The following is a 22,700-nucleotide window of genomic DNA, read 5'->3' on the forward strand; positions in this document are numbered from 1 at the left end:
ACACAATGAATAAATCCGACAAATAACTAGTGAATATATTAAAATAAATCTTCTACATCTTTGTAGTCCCACGTTAGGAGCATATATGTTGTTTGTGTTGGAATCTTACATTAGAAAAGTTTTTGAGTTGTGGGAATCTTAGCTCCATTATATATCTAGTTTTAAACCTGAGCTATATGCATGCAATATTCGATTCAATAAAAATGTTCACGAATATATATAAAGATTAGATTCAATATTTAAATTTGCATGGTATGATTTTAAAGTAAGTTGTTTTTAAATTTAATTTGATTTAATTCCGAGGTTTAATTGAATAAAAGACTCTTAAATTATACTTTTTGTTTGATTCTACTAGTGTTGATGCTGCCCATTCCCAATCAGAAAATTCACTGGAGATCTTTGGAAGGACTTGGAAACAGGCAAGCAGAAAAGAACCCAGTAACACAATTTGTTATGGACTCATCCAAGCAAACATGAATCGTCAAATTTGCATTTTCTTTTACAACAGTTTCTGGGTTTAGTTCTGCTCTGTGTTTTTTGACATCCAAAGCTTTATAAATTAACCATCTGCCATTACTGAAGATTTTGCTGAGAAATTCTTGGATATCTACTTAGGCTTAGTTTTAATGGGCGGTGCGTTTAGCTCCGGTGAGGTTAAAAACAGCGGTGGCAGTGAGATTAGTTACTGTAGCGGTGAGATTGGATACTAAAGTGATGAGATTAGAAACAATAGTAGGGTATGTGTTTGTATTCAAACGCAACTGTAACGTTGATTCGAGAATATAAAATGATTATTAAAAACATTATATTAGAAATATTATATAATAGAAATTTTTTAATTATTTTACTTTTACGAAATTATTAAAAATACTTAAATTTATAAATTTAATAAAATATGTTTATTAAAATGTTTATTTTAATTAATTAATATTAATTTTATAATGGTAATATATATATAACTACTATTTTTTTTTTAAAAAATCAGCAATACAAACATACATTAAATAAAAGGTTAAAATTGTAAAAAAATCAGGTCGACTAGGGTTGCTTTTTTTTCATTGGAGCTTTAAGCTTCAGTTGAAAATTGGAGTTTCGGTGAGGTGAGACTTTCCAAATGTGCCTCACCATTGGTGTTTCAAACACCCAAAAACTTCAATAAAAAAGTATTTTTCCTTAAGATTCCATCACATTAGTGTTAATTGGTGATCCAAAAGAAGCCCGGGACCGGGAGAGAGGCACGGTGGGGTGGGAATATACTTTTTTAATATTAATATAATTATTTTTAATTAATATTAATATTAATATAATTTTTTATTTAATTAAATTTTAATGAAATGATGATGTGGTACTTCTTGATTGACTCAAATTTTTTTTTTAATGGGTGTATCAATCAACTTTAGATACCAAATAAAATTTAGGTACTCAATTTCACATAATTACGTAACTCAAAGAGTACAAATTATCAACTGTGTATTGCTCTTTCTACTTATTAAAATTTTATTAATTGTAAAAGTTTAATTTAGGATAATAATTTAGAGTTAATTTAATTTAGATTAATTTTTACTATTAAATAAAATATTAATTAAAAAATCTAAGCAAAAAGGGCAAATAATAATAAATATTGAAGCACTAAAACAATAAACGTAGATTTTTGTGGCATATTATGGCAAAAAGGGGTAGGAAATGGGAACACCAATCACCATAACGGGAGAGTCTGTTTGTTTGGCAGTAAAATATTTTCTGGAAAATGATTTTTGGAAAATGATTTATATTTCTGGAAAATGATTTACTGAAAATATTTTCTGGTATTTGGATGAATTTGTGTAAAATATTTTACATTGTTTGGCGATTCTTGAAAATATTTTCCGAAAAAGTTATTTTTACATATATTAATAAAGTTATATACATATTAATAAATTTTTTATTTTAAATTGTTTTACATATATTGCAATGATTTATTTATAAATAAATAAATCAAATTAAATATATAATAATACTCAATTATTAAGTTACAATATTAAATCATAAATTGAAAACAACAAAAGTCAAATAAATTATTTGTAATTGTGTTAAAAAATAAAAAAACAAGGATTGAATAATTATAAATTAGATTTCAAACCACAATTAAACAACAAAATTATCCACAAAATTATTTTAAAAATCTATAAAATGAAAGTTTAATAAAATACACATAAAGTCGTGTTTCTGAAGCTTTTAGAAATTGTCTTTTATTTGTTTGTTATATAAATTATTTATTAATTGTCTACTTTAAATTTCATGACAATCTTTCAACAGCTGAAAGCGATTAGTGTTTTAAATAGGTAGATAAATTAGTTAATTAAGCCTTGCTGCAGGTATGAATAAATTCATAGCTAAAACACATAAGCACAATCAAAGCTGTCCAAATAAATAAAGTAACGAGATCTGAATACAATTGTCGCGGTACATAGGATTTTATATGAAGTAATATATAACCCACCCTTCTCAAGAATAGGTTATATGTAAAGCTTTGAAAGTACAATCATATCTTGTAAATAGGTGTGATTCCCAGGAGATTGAATCATTTTCTCATAACCACCGCGGTTGCTTCACATAATAGTAGTCTACTTGTTTCCTTATCTGACCCGATAACCTGTTCATTTCATCAATATATGGCACATGTCACTTAAAGTTTCATTGCAACATCTTTTACCTAGAATTCACTCCGCCGTTAGAACTTTCCTAGTTTCAACACTAGGTGAACGGCCTTGTGAGGGCAGGGTGACAAGCAATAACAAGGTTTTTTTTACCAAGAAACCATATAATTAGATCGTTGATCATACCTTGCACTCAGGGTTGCTGTAAAATTTGGAGAAGATTTCGGATAAATTATAGAGGTAGTCACACAACATTCGGTAACAAATTGGTACAAGCCTCCTCAACAACCTGAAAGCAAGATAAAAATTTGTCAGACCGAGCCTGAGTTAAGAAAAAATAAATAGATTATTCTTTTTTTCCCTTAAGTTCTTACCTCAAAGAAGCTATGACAAATGGAGCCCCAAATCGCGCTCATCCTTATGCTCCAATACTAATGTCCCCTTCTATTAAAAACAAAGAGATAATGGGTAAAATTGCAGATATTGTATCTGATACAAAAGAGTAGTTCTACTTAGCCTAATAACATCATACTAATGCCAGTACATAAAAAGGAAACTAAAAGATTTACAATGCTACTGCTTCAGATTGAGGAGGAACTTACATTCTTCACATCCGGAGTAAGATACAATCCCTTTTTACTTACTTTTACATTCTTCACATTCAGAGGTGATACAATCTTTTTACATATAGGACCAACAACAGAATTTAACCTTTTTACATATTTTTTTTCTTTCAACAAATAAAATCCAATCCATAATAAAACCTCGTCCAAATTTGGATCATAATATAGTGAATACACTATGCATGCAATATAAATATTTAAGAACCAAGAAATCACTAACTTACAAATAGCTAGCAATTGCCAAACAGCCATAAAACCAAAGGCATAATGAAAAAAACAAGCTCCAAATCCCATCTCATTTTAAACCGAAGCCATTAGAACTCATAAAGAAAAGCTAGATATTTTAGAACCAAATAGGTAAATAAAGATACCATAGCAATAAGTCTGTATATAATAACATCTACATAATTAGACAGTAAGCTAGAACTTGCCTTCACACAGTTGACAACATCAAGCGCTTGTGCCACCAGTTTGGTGAAGCATAGCATCGATCTCATCACCATCCTCCATTTCTAGCTGAAACAAAAGAGAAAAATATGCATTAGAACACATTCCCCCTCCGTAATGTGCACATTAGCACGAGTGGTCACTCATCTAACAGAGAAAATGGAATGATACCTCATTAGGAGTTTGCTCGCCTCGCAGGCAGCGGCCATCGAACAAGAAGGCAATCGAGTTGAAATCCACAGATTGTCGATCACAATATGCATTCATGAGCTGCTTCAGTTGAGTGCTTCTTTTGATCCTAAAGAAAACTTCATTCCCATCCTAGGCTCATCATACAAAATTACAAATTTAGTCCAAAATAAAAGAGGAAGCCTTACTCCAAAAGGCCAATTTTAAATCTCAAATCCGCTACGACAATATAAACAACTCTCCAAATATATATATCATTTAACGGTAAACTAACAAAGTGTTGAAGCAGAATCGCTTACCAACAAAAAAATTAACAGTTTCCATGAATAGATAAGTCAAAACAAAGGTGTGTCACGGTAACAACAAGAATTTATACCAAATTTGCAGTTCTCTATCATCCCAAAAGTACTAAAACTATTTCAACCTTCAAATTTTCTACGCCCTACAACCTGAATTAACTTCCCATTATTCATATATCTCTCACTTATATCTCTCACTCCTAACCTGAACTTATTGGAATTAACAGTTCAAATTATTCCTACTAACATACGGACAAAGATACACTTAGCTTTTTCTCAGTTTTTAAAAAAGCCAAAGATGCCACAAATTTCAAACTTTGAGTAAACAAATTTACCTCGCTCTCTGATCCTCCTTTTGGTTTCTCTAGATGCAGCGACAAAAACTATCATCGATCATGGGTTGTTACTAGGCTAAGAATTTGTTTTCTGGAACCAGCCCGATCCACCAATCAAATCAGTGAAAATTAAACAGAAACAATGTTTTCTGAAATCTTCAACAATGGAAGCTTCAACAAACAATTTGGATTTTTAAAAGAATTAAACAGAAAAAATACCTGTTGATGACAGAGAGAGAACCACTTCTTCTGGGTCTTCTTTTATTGACTGTGGCTGCTAATTTTTTAGGGTTTCTTCAAAATACAAGTAAGGTCGACGGTTGACAGAGATAACGGACGGAGATGATGAGGTGAGGTGACGAACGGAGATGGGGAGGCAGAGGATGTGGAAGAAAATTTGCTTAGAAGAGAAATGAGAAAGGGAAAATGTCTTACAGATTAGAAATCGATAAGACAATTTCCAAAATTTTGCTTTGGATTTTACTCGTGTTTGTAAAATGTTTTCCTATGAAAATCACTTTCCACAAAACAAACACTGGAAATGAATGAAAATGTTTTCTAGAAAACATTTTCCACCAAACAAACACACCCTAAACCTAATTTTGATCATAAATAATTTTAAATCTCGTGTTTAAATTTTATCTTATATAAGTTTTATGTGAATTCTTTTTAAATTTATTATAATTTAATTGTAAATTTATTCTAATTTACATCTAAATATATTAAATGTATTTTGATTATCTATACATCCATTGTAATATTTAATTAAAAGTATCCAATAGTGTGATTGATCTTCTTATTATGGATTTTTTTTAAATAAATAAAAAGCTTGTCATGAAATATAAAAATAAACATGAACAGCATAAATTTCAATTACATTACTAAGAAATAAGATGAGCAAGTAAATAATTTATAACTAAAAGCAATGGTTGAGGCCACTTTGTCCATTGTTCAAAGCAGATCAGGGAAGTATATCCATTGTGCTTCTGCCAATTTTTCTATAAGTACAAACGCAAGGAGGAGAAAATTAATAGCTGAAAATCAATATCTAAATGCCCAAAATTTCAACCCTCTCTAATTTCTGTTCTTTCTTCTTATGGATTCCAGTAAGCCGGAAGTGGTTACTGAGTTCCCAGGCATTATCAGAGTGTATAAAGATGGCCATGTTGAAAGACTCATTGAAGCTGAGTTTGTTCCGCCACCCACTCACCCCAAAACCGGTGTTTCATCCAAGGATATAATCATAATCCCTGAATCCAACGTTTCAGCTCGTCTCTTCCTTCCAAAACCGACCCACCCTAACCAAAAGCTACCTCTCCTTGTCTATTTCCATGGCGGAGCCTTTTGTGTTTCATCACCATTTACTCCCAAGTACAGCAATTACCTCAACGCTTTGGTTGCTGAAGCTAACGTGATTGCGGTTTCAGTGAACTATAGAAAAGCTCCTGAACACCCTATCCCTACAGCATATGAAGATTCTTGGGCTAAGCGTGCAGCTACTTGGGATAGCTTTGGTGCACCCATATTTCTGGGGGTCTGAACCCATTGGCTCAGAGGCATTGAACCAGGATGGAAAGGCTGTTTTGGATAGATTATGGCCATTCCTCTGCCCAGCAAATCCAGACAACAATGACCCAAGGGTTAATCCTGTAAGCACTGATGGACCAAGCTTAGTGGGGCTTGGGTGCAGGAGGGTGTTGGTGTGTGTGGCTGAGAAAGATGTGTTAAGAGATAGAGGGTGGCGTTATTATGAGGCTTTGGGGCGAAGTGGGTGGATGGGCGTAGTGGAAATTATGGAGACGGATGGGGAGGGTCATGGGTTTCATTTGAATGATTTGGATTGTGAGAAAGCTAAGTGTTTGATCACTAGGTTGGCTGCTTTTTATAACAGGGATATGACCTCTAACTTTTAATGTTTATTCTTAGATTCTTTGTTCCAATCATTTGTTTTGGTTCCCATTTAATGTTCTTAATTTACTTCTATTATCAGTTCCACTTTATTTGCTATAAGTTTTTTTTATGCGATATTTCAAATATTTAAATTCAATCTAATAATAGTTAAAAGGTATAGAACTTATTATAAAATAGCACCACCAAAATGTAAAAAGTTAATTAAAATAGAAGTAATTAATCTTTAATCATCGTTTTTTTTTCCTCCATGTTTGCTTTACGGTTTATGTTTAAGTTTACGATTGCCTATCCCAACAATGTCAACTCCAACATTTGAGCATGCATTCTCTCTTTGAGAGTATAATGTTCCTTACGATTACATTCAACACTTGTTAGTTAATACTCTTCTTATCAATATTACTATTTTCATTCAATTAATCGAAGACCTATTAATACTACCATTTTCTTTCTAATTATCTTTACAAATCAAGTCATGGTTACGTACATTTTAATTCACATAATTATTTTAACCATTATTACACTAATTATCCAAACTCCTAATCATGATACTAAAGGAAAATTAGATTCAAGGGCACTTACCATTTGTACATATGAGCTAAAACTCAAAACTAAGCATGTTATGGTGCTCATCATTACTGACTCGTTACCCAAATTTCTGACTGGGATCAAGTTCACTTGCCTGATGATGCGAGCAATGGCCTCTATAGTTCACTTACATGGGTTCGCATCATCATGCAAGTTAACTCATACTGAGGAAACACGTGTTAATCTTAGAATAGGATACGTGTTGGCATGCATGAAGGCCTACCTAGGATGTCACATCCAGGAACCGTATCATATAAAAATGAAAATTAGCATCTCTTACAGAGACAGACAAAAATATTCAACAATTTGGTGTGATGAGCGTGGACAAACTTCTAACCATCAAAAAATTAGAAAACCAATATGACTCACCCGAACGAGAATTTCCCCAACAACTTCCCATCTAGCCAAGCAGGAGGTTCTGACATCGATAATCGACTTCGAGAGATGGATCTTTTCGTTGGCTGTTTGCTGATTGGCCAGAAAACCTAGGCAACTTAGGCCAATGAGGTTTTTCTAATTCCTTTGTTCTCAATGCCGCTTCTGGTTAGGGGCCACCCTTTCCCTTTGATTAAGGAGCGTCGCCGTAACAGTTATTTGGTTTACAAGAATAAGGTTAATGACTCAACTCAACAGAGTATCAAGTTTGAACAGCAACAATTGTTTCACCAAGAACTGCTAGGACAGAACAAGGAATTAAGAAGAAAGATGCAATTTGACCATTTTGATCTTCAGGACAATGTCGCGCCTGTAACAGGCCAATTCTGCCTGGCCCACTATGAACAAAAATAATAAAATAAATAAAACTAAATAAAAATAGTCCAGTCCAATTACAAAAAAAGAGAGGCCCAAATGGCCCAAAATAAAGAAAAAACCCAAATGGCCCAAAACCTAAACAGTGTTCAATAGAAACCCTAGCGCCGCACCTTAGCCCTAGCCTATCATTGCCTCTCCTCGCACATCAGCACCGCACCACCAACTGCTCCTTAACCACCACCTGCAAAAATCAGCAAAAAGCACGTAAGAACAGTAGCAAATAGTAGAGAAAAAATAGAAAAATAATGCTGTAATTTGGCTATAAAAGGCCTACAAAAATCAACTATGGGGTGGGTTTTTTTTTTTCTGAAATAGAAATCAAAATAAAAAAAACAAAAACAATTGAAAAAAATTCAAAGGTGATCTCTTTTTTAATTTTCTTTTCTTTGAATCTATTATTACATATATAAAAATAAAATAAAAAGAAAAAAAACTCACCTGGTGTTCGTTTTCTGCCGTCGCGAGCCGAAGGGTTCATTGCCTTTTTTGGCAATTTTTTAGCCAGATTGTAAAAAATCGACCCTAGATTTGGGCTCAGGGAGCCAAAATGACCAAAAGGGAGGTTTTTGTTTTTGTTTTTCGGCCATTGTGCATAGTAGAGCCATCGCCGGCAACCGGTGGCCGTTGCGGCGGTGACTCGTCGAAACCAAGTCAGGCCAAAGAAGGCTTGGAGAGAAAAAAAAAAGTAAAAGGTTTCTGAAATTTTTTTTTTTGTAAATGGGCTGAAATGATTTTTTTTTGAAAACTTTTTGACTTATATAGGGTGCCAAAACGACACCGTTTTAGAAGAGTCTGAAAGACCCCAAAACGACGTCGTTTTGGGGGCCAACCCGATCTGACCCAGCAGGATCCGCGTGTTTTTTAAAGGGGGTCTAATTGTGCCTTTAGCCCTTCCACTTTTTAATTACTTTTCAATCCAGTCCTTTTTCGCTTTTTTAATTTATACCCTATGATTTTAATTTTGTTTTGATTCGGTCCCTTAAGGAACGACACGTTATGGGACAAGGAATAATTTCCCAGTTAGTCCCTCCTCCTTTACGCGTATTTAATTTTAGGCCTTATTCGGTTTTATTATTTAATTTATTATGATTTATACCTTTAATTCCGTTTAAATTTTAATTTAGTCATTCATTCAATTAATTTCATCCTTTTATATTTGTTTTATCTATTTATTTATTTATTATTCTTTTACTTTTTAAATACCTAAACTTAATATGATTTATATTTGTTTTATCTATTTATTTATTTATTATTCTTTTACTTTTAAATACCTAAATTTAATATTATTTATATTTGTTATATCTATTTATTTATTTTTTCATATTATTTTACTTTTAAATACTTAAATTTAATATTATATTTATTTTATCAATTTATTTATTTATTATTCTTTTACTTCTTAAATACTTAAATTTAATATTATGTATATATTTTATCTATTTTTACTTTTTAAATATTTAAATTTGATATTACTTATACTTCCTTTTCATTAAGCACCTTTCATTTACATTTTTTTATTTTAAGTTGCTTTATTTATTTTGTTGTTAATGCCATGAATTAACATTCTTATTATTGCTATATTTACATTATTATTATAGTATTTATCCATTTATTTGATATTTATCATTCTAATATAAATGTTCTACCCACATGACCATCTTATATTATTTCATTGTCACTATATCATACATTAAGTTTAAGCATTTATCCATATCTATATTATGCCCAAGAAGTAAAATGCATATCGTTTTAAGTGTTACGTTCGTTTTTTACACAATGTATAAAAAAGGAAGATTTTTAAACCGAGACAAATGTTCATTATTTTGAAATTAGAAAAGTCGTGTTTCTAACTTACGGAATATGGCTTCCTTCTAAAATTGAGATAGTCGAATATGTATTTTAAAATAAATATAAAATAAGATTTTCGCATTTGTTCTCGTTTACAAGGATTTAAGGCATTGTGTCCTAACTTACGGGACAACTTGAAATAAGCCCATTTTCGTGAAAATTAATTTAGTTAAGTAATGTCTTAACAAAGGATCTTATTTTAAAATCTCTTCAAATTTTCAATTTTCAACACTAAAGACATCAAGTAATCAATTAGGTACTAATTTTGGGCGTAATGAGGGTGCTAATCCTTCCTTGTGCATAACCGACTCCCAAACCCATTTTCTAGATTTTTGTAGACTAAAAAACATTGTTTTAATAAATCAAACATCTTATTAAAATGATCAAATAACGAGGTGACCCGATCATGCCTCTTAAAAGTGATTGCTGGCAACTCCCATTTTCGTCTTTTCTTAAAATAAAAGTTCGATTTAAAAAAAGGTTTCGACAGCTTGACGACTCCGCTGGGGACAAAATAAGAGAGTTAAGCCGCGAGTTGATTACTTTTGGTTTTTTTGTCTAAAATCGATAATTTGGTTTAAATTTACGATCCGTTCGTTGCATTTCATCCTTCATGTTTTGATATTTTGAGTTGTATAGCGATCTAGTATATCTGTTTTATTGGTTCGAAAGTCTTTTTGTGTGTTTGTCGTATATTGCATTGCATAATTGTTCGATTTTGCCCCTTTTAAGTGGGAGTGAGAAACTCTTCCTTCGTGAGGTCTTCACCTCCAAATAGGATAGTGGATCGCTTTCGGGATACATCCATACCTATGTCTTCATGAGATCTTTATCTCTGTATAGCCATAGGGAAATGTATTCCCCTAAACTAAACTCGATCCATATGAGCCTATAATGGGTGAGGATAGAGGGATTTACTGGTTCAGGTACCCTTACTTTAGAATTGAACCGCATATAATGAGCCTTAAGAACTTACCCTAGGTAGAGCCACACCAAACCTTTAGTGGTCACTAGAATAGGTGCTCTATGTATTATCTCTTGTTTGCTTTGAATTCTAGATTTGTATGAAATGTACCGACTTGTTTCATTTTATTTTGGCTGTGATTGCATTGCATTTTCATCATAGAAAAAGGGTGTTGATTCACGTTTAGTTGCTAAATAGAGAGCTTGTCATGGAAAAGGGATTTCTTGATAAAGTGAAAGACAATGCGGCCGTCCGGATATGGTCTGAGAAGACACAACACAAGAAGGATGATAGCCTAACGGAGGGATATATGTCAGAATTGTAGGATTTTACTCGCATCAGTATGACTCAGAATAATCTCTAAGAGTTGAAAGAGGTATGGGACCAATGGGATGATGAAACCAAGCAGTTATTCTACTTTAACTATGGTGATTTTCCTTATTTACTCGATGTCAAAGTGGATAAGCACTTATTTTGAGCACTTACCCAGTATTGGAATCTTGCCTATAGTTGCTTCACTTTTGGGAAGGTAGATTTGGTGCCCACCGTAGAAGAGTGCACAATTCTGCTTCGTTTTCTAAGGATCTAAGCCGACGAAGCTTATTCTAGAGCTGCCAACATCTCGACTTTCTTGAAGAGACTAATGAGCATAACGAGGATAAGTGAGCAATAGGTCAAAACCCGGATTAAACAAAAGGGAGATAGTAAATGCATCCCTTAGAAAAGTTTGCGGGATTTGATCTTGGCACATCCGGATACGAAGAAAAGGGTTGATGTCTTTGCTTTGTGTATTTACGGGTTGGTTATTTTCCCCAAAGTGCTAGGGCACATAAATGATACAGTTTTAGACCTATTCGACTGGCTTGACAAAAGGGTCACGCCCATCCCGATAATTCTGGTCGAACCTTTCAAATCCTTAAGTGCATGCCGAAGAGCGGGTGAATGAGGTTTATTGAGTGTGCACAAATCTTGCTATCTTGTTTCACAGTCACTTTTGAAAGGTAGAAAATGTCTCTTATCGAGTATTCTCTAAGAATTACTCTCCGTTGAAGGAATTCGTGGCTACGCCAAGGCAAGACGACATTTCAGAGGAAAAATGGATGGCAATTCTCTAGAGTCTCCAAGATGAAGACATTGAATGAAGGGCTCCTTGGATGATCCCTGATGAGATTTTGTACCAATACAGAGACTTCGACTGGGTCCCCCTACTCGGGATATGGGGAACTATTGGATGCATCCCTCTACTTGTATTGAGATAGTATAGATCGAGGCAGTTTATACAAGTAACGTAATCAAGGCGAGTTTGCATACAAGGGTGATAATTACAATAAGAAGGTTTGTGAAATATCGAACGCTTAGAATCAAACTCACAAAATGAAAAGATTTTTCGCAAATCCTATGACGACCCCTGAATATGATTGGTGGTGGGGTAAAAAAGTCAATAACAATATCTCTATGTCAAGTCAAGAAAACACTCGGCAAGTAATCCCGTCTGAGTTGGAAACCATAAAGTAAGACTTTAAAAAGTGGAGTTCGGAGTTGGAGAAAAAGATAGAATAGTTGGAAGAGGAAAAGATGTAGCTAGGATTAGACGCCGACGTTCAGAAGTTAGAAGCCGAGAAAATAAGAAAAGGAAAGAACAAGGCTGAGGAAGACTTAGATAGTCTAAAAATAGATTATAAGAAGCTACACTTGTCAATAAGGACTGCCGGGTTGGGTAAAACATCGAAACAATAGTGGCGAGAGATAAAAGAAGAAAAGATTAGAGCTGATCAGTGGGAAAAGAAATTCCAAAATGCTCGAGTTTGAGAAGATGCTCCATAAAGGGATTTGTTAGAAAGTCAAAATGAAAAGATTTGACTAAGAGCCCAGGTAGCAGAATTAGAAAGGTCACTGTGTCAATATCGTAGTCGCAACTCAACAATTGAGTTGAAAGTAAGCCTAAATAAGATTGAAGAGTTGAAGAGAAAGATAGAAGAGCCGAAACCGCACTACAAAATTGTGAACTTCGAGTTAAACTTTTAGAAACGAATAATGAACACTGGAAAGAGAAATTCCAACACTCTAAATGTCAGATTAGAGATATAGATCAATTTATGAGCGAAGCTGTGACTCAAGTACGAGAAGTAGCTGACCATTTACAAACCCTAGCAGTTCAAGTCAACATGCTGAGCTTAAAATACGAATCAGAATCTGATCGGGGCTGAGAATTAGCTTGGCTTTTGAGGAAAGTCAAGGCTTTGAGTATTAGGGCAATGTCGTATATGTAAAATGTATCCGTTTTATGTAAAAAGATTCGTTTTCTAGTAAAGTTATTCTAATAGAATTGAATCAGAATCAACACCTCTTTTTGCATTCATTTTTCATTCATCAACATAACATTTCATCATATGCATCAAGTTTCATAAAAAGACCTTAATTAATCAAAATTATGACAATTACCCTAGAAACCAACAAGAATTTGCCAACTGAATATCGTTACAGTACCCGCGGTAAAACTAGAGCCATGGATCAAAGGTTAGAGAGATTGGAACAAATTCAGAAGGACATGCAAGATCAGTTGCAAGAACAATTAGCTAAGGTACAACAAGACATTAGGGATCAAATACAAGAGTCCCAACGAAGCATGATAAGCTAGTTGACCCAATTGCTGGTTGGAGGGACTGAAAATGGGAAAAATACTATGAATAACTCTGGAGATGATAATGAAGATCCTATATACCCCTCAAGCTTTACCCCAATAAATGTCTAAGCCCAACCAGATACATATCCACGAAGGGTACCCGTTACCATAAGACCACAACAATACCAAGTCGGCAACTCGACACCATTGAATTGCGCTACGGATTTAGGTTCTTATCTCAGGGATAATCTGACTAACCCCTTCGTTCTAGATTTGGACAACATGGCAAAAATGGATAGAGCAAGAGTAGAATTACTGAAACAGCTAGAAAATCGGTGCAAGTGGTTGGAAGAGAAATTTGGAGCTATGGAGAGTGTCGACTACCTATGCGGGGTTGATGCTAAGGAGCTGAGCTTAGTCCCTAACCTAGTGCTCCCACAAAAATTCAAAACTCTAGAATATGAAAAATATAATGGGACTAGTTGTCCTCAAGCCCATATCACAATGTTCTACTGGAGAATGATGCGATATGTCAATAATGACCAATTGTTAATTCACTGCTTCCATGATAACTTGATCGGGTCGGCTCCCAAGTGGTAAAACCAGCTAAGTCGTGCCAAAATCAACTCATGAAAAGACCTGGCACAGGCTTTCATGAAACAATACAGCTATGTGACCAACATGACACCCGATATAATTACACTGCAGAACATGAAAAAACAAAGTGAAAGCTTCGGCAGTATGCTGAAAGATAGAGAGAGGTGGCAATGCAAGTCCAACCACCTCTTCTGGAGAAAAAAACAACAGTGCTTTTCATAAACACTCTAAAATCCCCGTTCATTAACCATATGTTGAGAAGTGCTACTAAGAGCTTCTCAGATAAAGGAATGTCCAAAAAGATGATTAAAAATACAGTAAGGAGTGAGAAAATAGATGTGGGGAAAAGGCCAAAAGATCTACCCCGAGGAAGAAAAAAAATGAAGTGAATACCGCGAGTGTGTATAACAAGAGCTACTCAAAACGGTCATTGTGGGCCAACTAAAGTCCATGACAACTAGCCATCAAGGCCCTTAGAGGCAAGAATCTAACTCAATACCAAACACAGAAAAACTCGAGTTCACACTCATTCTGATGACATATAGAGAGTTATATCAGAATCTGTTCGATACACATGTGATATCCTCGTTTTACTTGAAACCCATGCAACCTTTGTTTAAATCTAACACGATTTTGGTATCTCGAACCATATTTGAATTAGAGGGATGACGCTCGGTATGTGTTTATTTACAAGTGAATTGGGGCAAATCGTTCCTCGGAATAGGGCCACACAGGTGTGTGGGCCACTCATGTGGACCACACAACCCTCTCACACAGTCATCTTCCCTCTAAAACCCTAGGAGTTCGATTCTCACAGAGCTTGAGACCCTTTACACGACCTACCATATGGTCGTGTCTCTCTTGCACCTCGATTTTACATTTTTCACACTACTCAGCCTCATGGTCGTGTACCCCCTTCACACGGTCTTGTCACATGTCCGTGTGTCCCATGTTTCTTAAAATTTACAAATTTTCCCAAAATTTTATGTTTTGTGCAAATTAGTCCCTAAATGGTTCTCGATCTATTTCAGTGTTTTATTTTATTCAATTGAGTCCCTGATAATATGAATAATGCTGAAATTCATGACCTAATTGACTGTATTGATATTATATTTATATGATTGCATGAATTGTGATTAAACTTGTTTAATATATCTATATTAGTGAATTGTTTGTACAACATGCCTTATGATACCGTTAAATTGAATCCTTTAAAACCACATGTTTTGGCTGCTATATCGATTAGTTGGGAATATATTTATTGATTCCATTCTTGATATGTTATAAACATGATACACGTTTATGTTTTGTTCTGTTATAAGCATGCTAAATTTTATTGCATGGGATGAGACATTTTGAAAGGATGAAGTTCTAGTAGAACATTAATATGTAATTCTGGTGGTTCATCCACATATTATCCCGTAGATTTTATGTACAATTAAGTTATGTATTCACAACCATTTGGCAGTGTATTAACCTGCAACACTGGTGGTTCGCTCGCTCATTATCTGGTAGCTTTCATATGCATTTATGTTGTGTATTCATAACCATTTGGTAGCATATTAACTTGCAACTTTATGGTTTATCCACAACATGGTGTGTAGGGATGGATGACTTCTGGGGAACTCTTATGGCGTGTAGCGGTGGGGTAGGATCTTTTTTGCTAAATATATATCTGTGTTACATTCACAAAAGTATGTGCAAACAAATATGAGATATTTGAGATGATGTATATTTATGTTTATATGTATACGTGTATGATACTAATCTGTTAATCCATTATTCCAAATCTATCATTACAAACTACTATATTTGATGTGATTTTATATGCTAATCGGTTGCACTGATTATCTTGTGATAGAATTCACACTGAGCTTTATAGCTCACTCCCTTTTATATTCCATCTTTTTAGATAACCTACTAGTTTAGGACGCTATATTCCATCTTTTTAGATAAATCACTAGGTTAAGACCTCGGCACAACATCCGGAGGGACTTGACTTTGCTTTATTAAAATATTTTAGATTTATTATTTGATATTTTTATTATTATTCATAAACTGTATTATTTCATTTCGAACTACGGATGGGACTGAAAGTTTATATTTCTTTCCTATTACATGATATTTAATTAAGTTTTAAGATATTTAAATGTTAAGTGGTTAGGCATGAACCCTAGTTTTTATTAAAAACATTGGAAAGCATCATTTTTTGCTGCTAGACTTTAATTATAATTTTGATGCATAATTAATCGGTATTTAACTAAATTTTATACTAAATCATACAAAAGCTTTAAGGTGGCCAATTTTTAAAACTCTATTAGCTTTTTGGGTCACTTTGGTGGCTAATGTAATCTTCCGAATTTGAGCCTAATGTCTAAGTCGAGTTGGGGAGGTTAAAGCTCTAATACCAATAAATGTATCACCCCGATACTCAACCCAGTCGCCAGGTTCGAGCTACAAGGTGTTACATTCATTTCCAGAGCAACTACAATCAATAATATTCAATCCAAAACCATTATACATTTAAATACAAGTAAATCAAGTGTATTAAATAGTACATAATCATTTCGAAGTCTTATACAAACTTACGAAAGCTCTTTTGCTAACTTAGGGTTGAAATGGTTCAAATTGTAAAGATTACAAGATTTATGATTTGATGTCGTGACTTTGGGGTTTCCTCCCCGCTATATGACTCTCTGAATTAGGTTCATTAGGACCTCGAGGCTATGTCGTCGTAATGAGGATCCTAAGTTATTTCTTGACGCAATGTGACGTACTATTACATCAAAAATCAACTTGTTTCAAGCTTGAGTGACCTAAAATCATACATACATATTCTCATACAACACAATCAACAACATAGCAATTGAAATCAAACCAAACTATGCCAAAATGATACTTCAAAATAGCATCAACTACCAAATTCTAACTTCAACTATTTTCATTACAAAAATCCAACCAAAAGCCTAAGTACATGCCAAATTCAATTAAAAAGGTACATTACAAATTTTGCTAAGTCGGAGAATTGACTCTTGGATGTTGGAACGACTTCTCGAATTCTTGAGATTCGCCTATACCTACATAGAGAAAACAAACTGTATGCTGAACAATAAGACTCGATGGTACATTTGCACATAACATCTAACCAATACATAAAATAATTATCAACCTTCAAACTAAAACGTAAGGTGTATAAAACATAAGTATTAGCATTAAACTTCAAACTAAAACATGCAATTTGCACATAACATCTAGCCAATACATAAAATAATTATCAACCTTTCCAATATCAAACAAAGCACATAACCATTATTGTATCAATGCCAACATAACATATCCAATTTACTACAACTATGACCAATTCCAATCTACCTATCAATAGTCAACCATTCCTTACATACTGATTCAATATTAACCATGAATCAAAGTCTAAAAATATTGACTATATAATTTATAAAATGAAAAAATTCAAGTAAACTAATTTCATAAACATATAATAATAAATTTATTATTTTACTACAAGGGATTTTAAATGCTAATTATGTAGTTAATTCAAAATTAAAAAGTTAAAGATGGTATAAATTATAAGGAAAAGAATAAAAATTTGTAGTAAATATTTAAAAACATTGGTGGCAAGTTTTGTAACTGTGGTGTTATTTGGTTTATGGATTTTTGCTGATAGGTCGACTGTTTCATTGATGAAGGTTAAGGACTAGAACGATTCAATTAGCATTGGAGCGGTGTGGTTCTGCTGTTACTCGTTTAGTAGGTAAGGTGATTGTGTTTGGTGAATTAGGGGAAGCTTTTCTATTCTTTTAAGCTTTGAAGATGTGAATTGTTGTCTTATTGGGTCTTTCAGGTTTGTCAGCAGCGAATTAAGGGAGTGGTGACCTATCTCGTTCGGATTCGTAGTTGGGGGTTGCTCGATTTTGAAGGTAAGTAACGAATGGATTGAACGAATCATTGTCAATATTTTGGTTTCGAGTTAACTAGGAATTAGGGCTGATTGTGGGGTTTGGTTGTTGACCATAGATGCTGGGGATCTCGGAAGTGTTTTTACGTCACAAACAAACCAAGTGTGTAAACACAACTCTGAAAATGGAAATCGACGAAAAGCTAAAAAATATGATTGTCGAAGCCACACGGGCGTGTGGCCGCTCGTGTAGTAGGCCGTGTGATCGAACATGGGTGTGTGATCGACGACACTGGCCATGTACGAATCATGGGATGAGCTTAATTGGGCCCCACATAGGTTAATAATACGAGCATGCGAGAATATTGGTCCAGACCGTGTAAACCACACAGTCAAAACCATTTTGGGCCCTATGGGCCTCACGAGCGTGTGGGCCTACCTGGGCTTGCAATATGGGCCTATGGGGCCATTTTTATTGTTTGACTGCTAATGTTGCACAGATCGTCCAAGTCGACTGTGAACCTACTCAATGGTCGGTAAGTTTACCTAGACCCCTAATTGACTGAAATGACTAAAAGACTATTATATGCCTATATGAGATAGATATGTATGTTTGTACTTTGAGCATGCTATATACTCTATACTGTTTATACATGATACCATGACATGATTGTATGATGCATTGCATTGGGTTGGGGATTGATATTGATTAGAGGAAGTGTACTGAAAGGCTTTGAGCCTAACTTACTGGCAACTCAGCTGCAACTACTATCTAGTGCTGCATTTGGTACTACTTTGGAGTGTAAGGATGGGTGGGTTGATTATATCCCCACATGGAGCGTAGGGTTGGACGGAGTTGGAGTGTAGAGGCTGGCTGGGTAGGACCTATATACTGTATAATCTGTTACTGTACTGATTATTGTTAGTGTAATGGGCCAAGGCCCAAACACATGATTGCTTTTGTGCTAAGATGGGCTAAAGCCCAAACTGGTATTGTCTCTGACACTGAAAAGGGCTTAGGCCCAGACTGTTATTGTTTTCTTTCTGTTTGCTTTATATGCCCCAGACATAGGCAGATTGGTGCGACGGAGGACTCAGCGGTGGCCACACGACCTATTTAATTCGACTTAATACTTAATTATAATTTTGATTTTTTAGGGGCATTTTACTGTAATAACAGCCTCTCTGGATTTTTATTTTTAATTTGAGATTTATATTGTTTTGGTTTATAACTGTCAGTGATAGGAATAATCGAGTTTTCAAAATGAATCAAACATTTTAACAAAATATACACAAATACGCAAACTGTCTTAAAAGCTTTCGCATAGATTAAACGTTTTGAAAATTTTTGACTGATTAATTAACATGACTTCAGAATTAATAAGAAATTCTTAAAAGTTTCTAAGTGGAAATTATTTAAAGTAAAGTTACGGTTTTCCAACATAACCTACGGTTTTCAAACACACTACCATGTGACATCGCCAGATTCGGCCATAACGTCCAGGCCGGGTTTGGGGTGTTACATTTAGTGGTATTAAAGACAGGTTACAAAACTGGATTGTGGATTTGGGTTTTAAAACTTGGTTTTTAAAGTACTGATTTTTGAATGATTCGAAACATTTTTACTGAATATGTGATACACCGAGTATTCATAACAGAGACACATTATCTTCAAGCATCACATTTGCATATCTTACTTTTTTTTTTCACATATTAGCCTTGCAAAATAGATAAGACTATCATGCAACATGCAAGTAAGAGTCAGTTCAGAGACTCATCTGTTAGCCTCAAATGCAGCTTAAACTTCAAACCTGGGCTTCCATCAAGTAGATTAGAAGCCCCTAACGATAAAAAATAAAAAAAAAACTCGTCAAGATCTGTCTACTTAACTTATTCACTTTTAAACACCAAAATCACTAAGCAAAGCTTTACCATACTTGCTTCATCGGGTTAAACAAATATGCTTTTTAGTAGTATAACATGTAAGGTCAGGAAACTTACCTTACAAGAGGCATCTCAGAGATGATTCTCTTATTCTTGGCTCATCCTTATATAAACAGATAATACTTCTCGAGGAAGTAATGAACAGTCCTCAGCACTTACCCGATCAATTAGATAATTTTCTTTGTTCCAGTGGGTGTTCGACATGTGTATTAATCTATGTGACCACTAGTTTGATGTATGAAAACTGTAAAGACTTGCATACGAAAACACATACGAGACTCACCCTTGGGTCTCAGCTTGTCCCTTATCATTAGTCATTTCATTAGAGCATATTTGATGACGTAACAATTCACGCTTTGACGCATCACACCTTCTTCGCGGCGACTCCATTATCTGGGTCTCCTCAATGCCTCGCTAGGCGTTCTCTTCTATATTAGTTATGCAACTACATATATGCTAAGAGCTTTAGTGGGGCGGATAAAATCTTATTACTCAAGGTTCGCCTATATGCCCTGCGTCACCCTACTTTTAACTTTCCTAGAGGAGCTTTCTTATCTTTCCTTGGTTCTGCTCTCCCGAGGAGAGAGATAAGATATCTTTCTTACCTTAAACACTTTGACTTGACCCTTGACTTTATTAAGATTCAACAAACGTATTATCAGTCAATTGGAATTTTTATCCAAATCTTCACAATTCTAAGAATACTAATGCTTATTGGGAAATGTGCCCATATTGTAGTAAACATGTATTTAGCTTGGATCGAATCGACAGAAATCAATCCAGCTCAAGGTGTCGGCCAGTGGCCAAAAAATGATTGGTGGTGGTGGGTCTTCGACGGTTGAGCAGTGGAAGAATTACACTCCTACTGGGACTCTACCAGAGAATTTGATTTCAAATTAACTATTCCAAAAATAATATTATTTTAATAGATTTAATATTAAATTAAATTTAATAATTATATTAATAAATTTTTTATTAATTTAATATTAAAGTGATTATCTTAATATTAAATTTAATTATTATTTGTCTTGTAAATAAATAATCTATTAATTTAATATTAAAGTGATTAAGTTTAATCATAGTTGAACTCTCTAAATTCTTCCTATAAAAAGAGAACATTGGATCATTATTTTACATACACTTGAATTCAAGAGAAAGTTGTAGAGAGAAAATTATTTGAAGAAATTATTTCAGAAAATTTCTAGAGATATTTTTCTGATTTACAACTTGACCCAAAAGTTTAGAGAAATTGTGAAATTACCCCATTGGTAATTTTGTGAAAAAAATTTTGATTCAAAACAAGCCCAAACTCGGCACACGTGAGCTTCAGGATAGCAAAGAAGACTACTTGATCGAAGCGTTCATCCTATATGAATTGAAAAGGTACAATTTTGATTAAATGTTTATTACTTTAGATATTACAACCAAGTTCTAGTTTTGAGAAAAAAAATTTAAAACTCTAGTTTTTCCCCAAATTTATTTTCTGCTGCATTTTCCAAACATGATTTTCCAATAGTGTTTTCTTTTGGTTCTTAACTATTTAGTTCACATTCAGTTAATCCCTAACCATCTTTTCCTCATATCTGAACCGACTCAAGGTCAACGTTACTAGGTGCACTTCTTGCTGACATAAGCTTTCCATCATAAGGTTCTATCTCTTATAACATATTTCACCCAAACTATGCACACAAACCAAAGGCTCCTAGGGCGAATCCTTCCTTATTAGGCTCACTACATGCTTACCCAATGTTCACCAATCTTGAGCATGGGTGTACATAGAAAATTTTGATTCTCACACTTATAGGCTTTTATACTCATCAAATCTCACTTGTTCTTAGGACGGTATTCACATACTAAGACTTCATCGGGCAGGATTTTACATAACGCATACATTGTCCATCATCCACTCAGGATTAAGGCATGCTACACTATGAATGTCACAAGTGAATAAATCCATAAACAGATTCATGATCTATTATACTTAGGTCATGTTCGATGTATTGTCAATTTAGTCAATCACATTTATGTCTCTATCTTCTGAAAGTCATCCACTCTGAGGCCCAATACAAAGCATCTACCTAATTGGACTTAATAGACGGCATATTACTCTTTCAATCGGTTTACTTATTCCCAGTTAGATTAAGGACATGTTGAGGTTCATCTACTAATATAAGTTGTCTTTCCATATTACAATCCGACCACGTAATATCGCTTAGTATTAATTTAAACATTAGACAACCAGAAAGCCAATATTTGCTTCTAATTTGCTTTGCATGCAAAAACTATATGAGGATATTATAGAAAGTACATTAATGTAATCCATGAATTGTTTTATTAACCAATCTGCTTAAAAAAATTACAAGTTTACAAATGAATATACTACACTTAGGGCACCAGATCCAACAATTCGTTCTTCATCCTTCAAGTTGCCAACGATTATTTCTTAGAGGATTGATTAGAGCCGCTAATTGAGTTTGTTGGGGGTTTATATCTCAAAAGGGTTCAATTGGACAACTATCTTCTATCAAATCCATTGATTTATTCGAACCATCTTCCATCTTCCACCTTTTAATTTTCATTTTAATTATTTATTTTTTAAATATTTATTTTTTATTATTGAATTTCTTCTTTTAGTTGTTTTTGTTTCCTTTGTTTCTAAATTTTGTTTGTTCATTCTTTCAGGTCAAATTGAATTGTTTTTTTGAGTCAAACAACCTGAATTTGATCTTAGTCCCCTTATCATTTGGTATCATATTTGGGCAGTTTTGAGTTGTTTCCTTATGCTAAATAAATTGTTTTCACTGATTTTGCTTAAACAACCTCTAAAAATTGTTTTACCTTAAAAATTTTCAGAAAAATATTGATTTTAATGGGTAAACGAATTCAAATCAATCTAAAATTTTGTATATTATTTCTTAACACTTTGGTACATTGAAAAAATATTTCCCCCAAAAAAAAGAACAGCAAAAGAAT

General features: G+C 33.9%; 1 pseudogene; it reads left to right on the plus strand.

Annotated features, from left to right (window-relative positions):
- Window positions 1–5,305: 5,305 nt before the first annotated feature.
- LOC105795729 (probable carboxylesterase 2) lies at window positions 5,306–6,545 on the plus strand (annotated as a pseudogene).
- The last annotated feature ends 16,155 nt before the right edge of the window (window positions 6,546–22,700 follow it).

Source organism: Gossypium raimondii, chromosome 3 (assembly GCF_025698545.1).
Source record: "Gossypium raimondii isolate GPD5lz chromosome 3, ASM2569854v1, whole genome shotgun sequence".
In the NCBI taxonomy this organism is placed as follows: Eukaryota; Viridiplantae; Streptophyta; class Magnoliopsida; order Malvales; family Malvaceae; genus Gossypium; species Gossypium raimondii.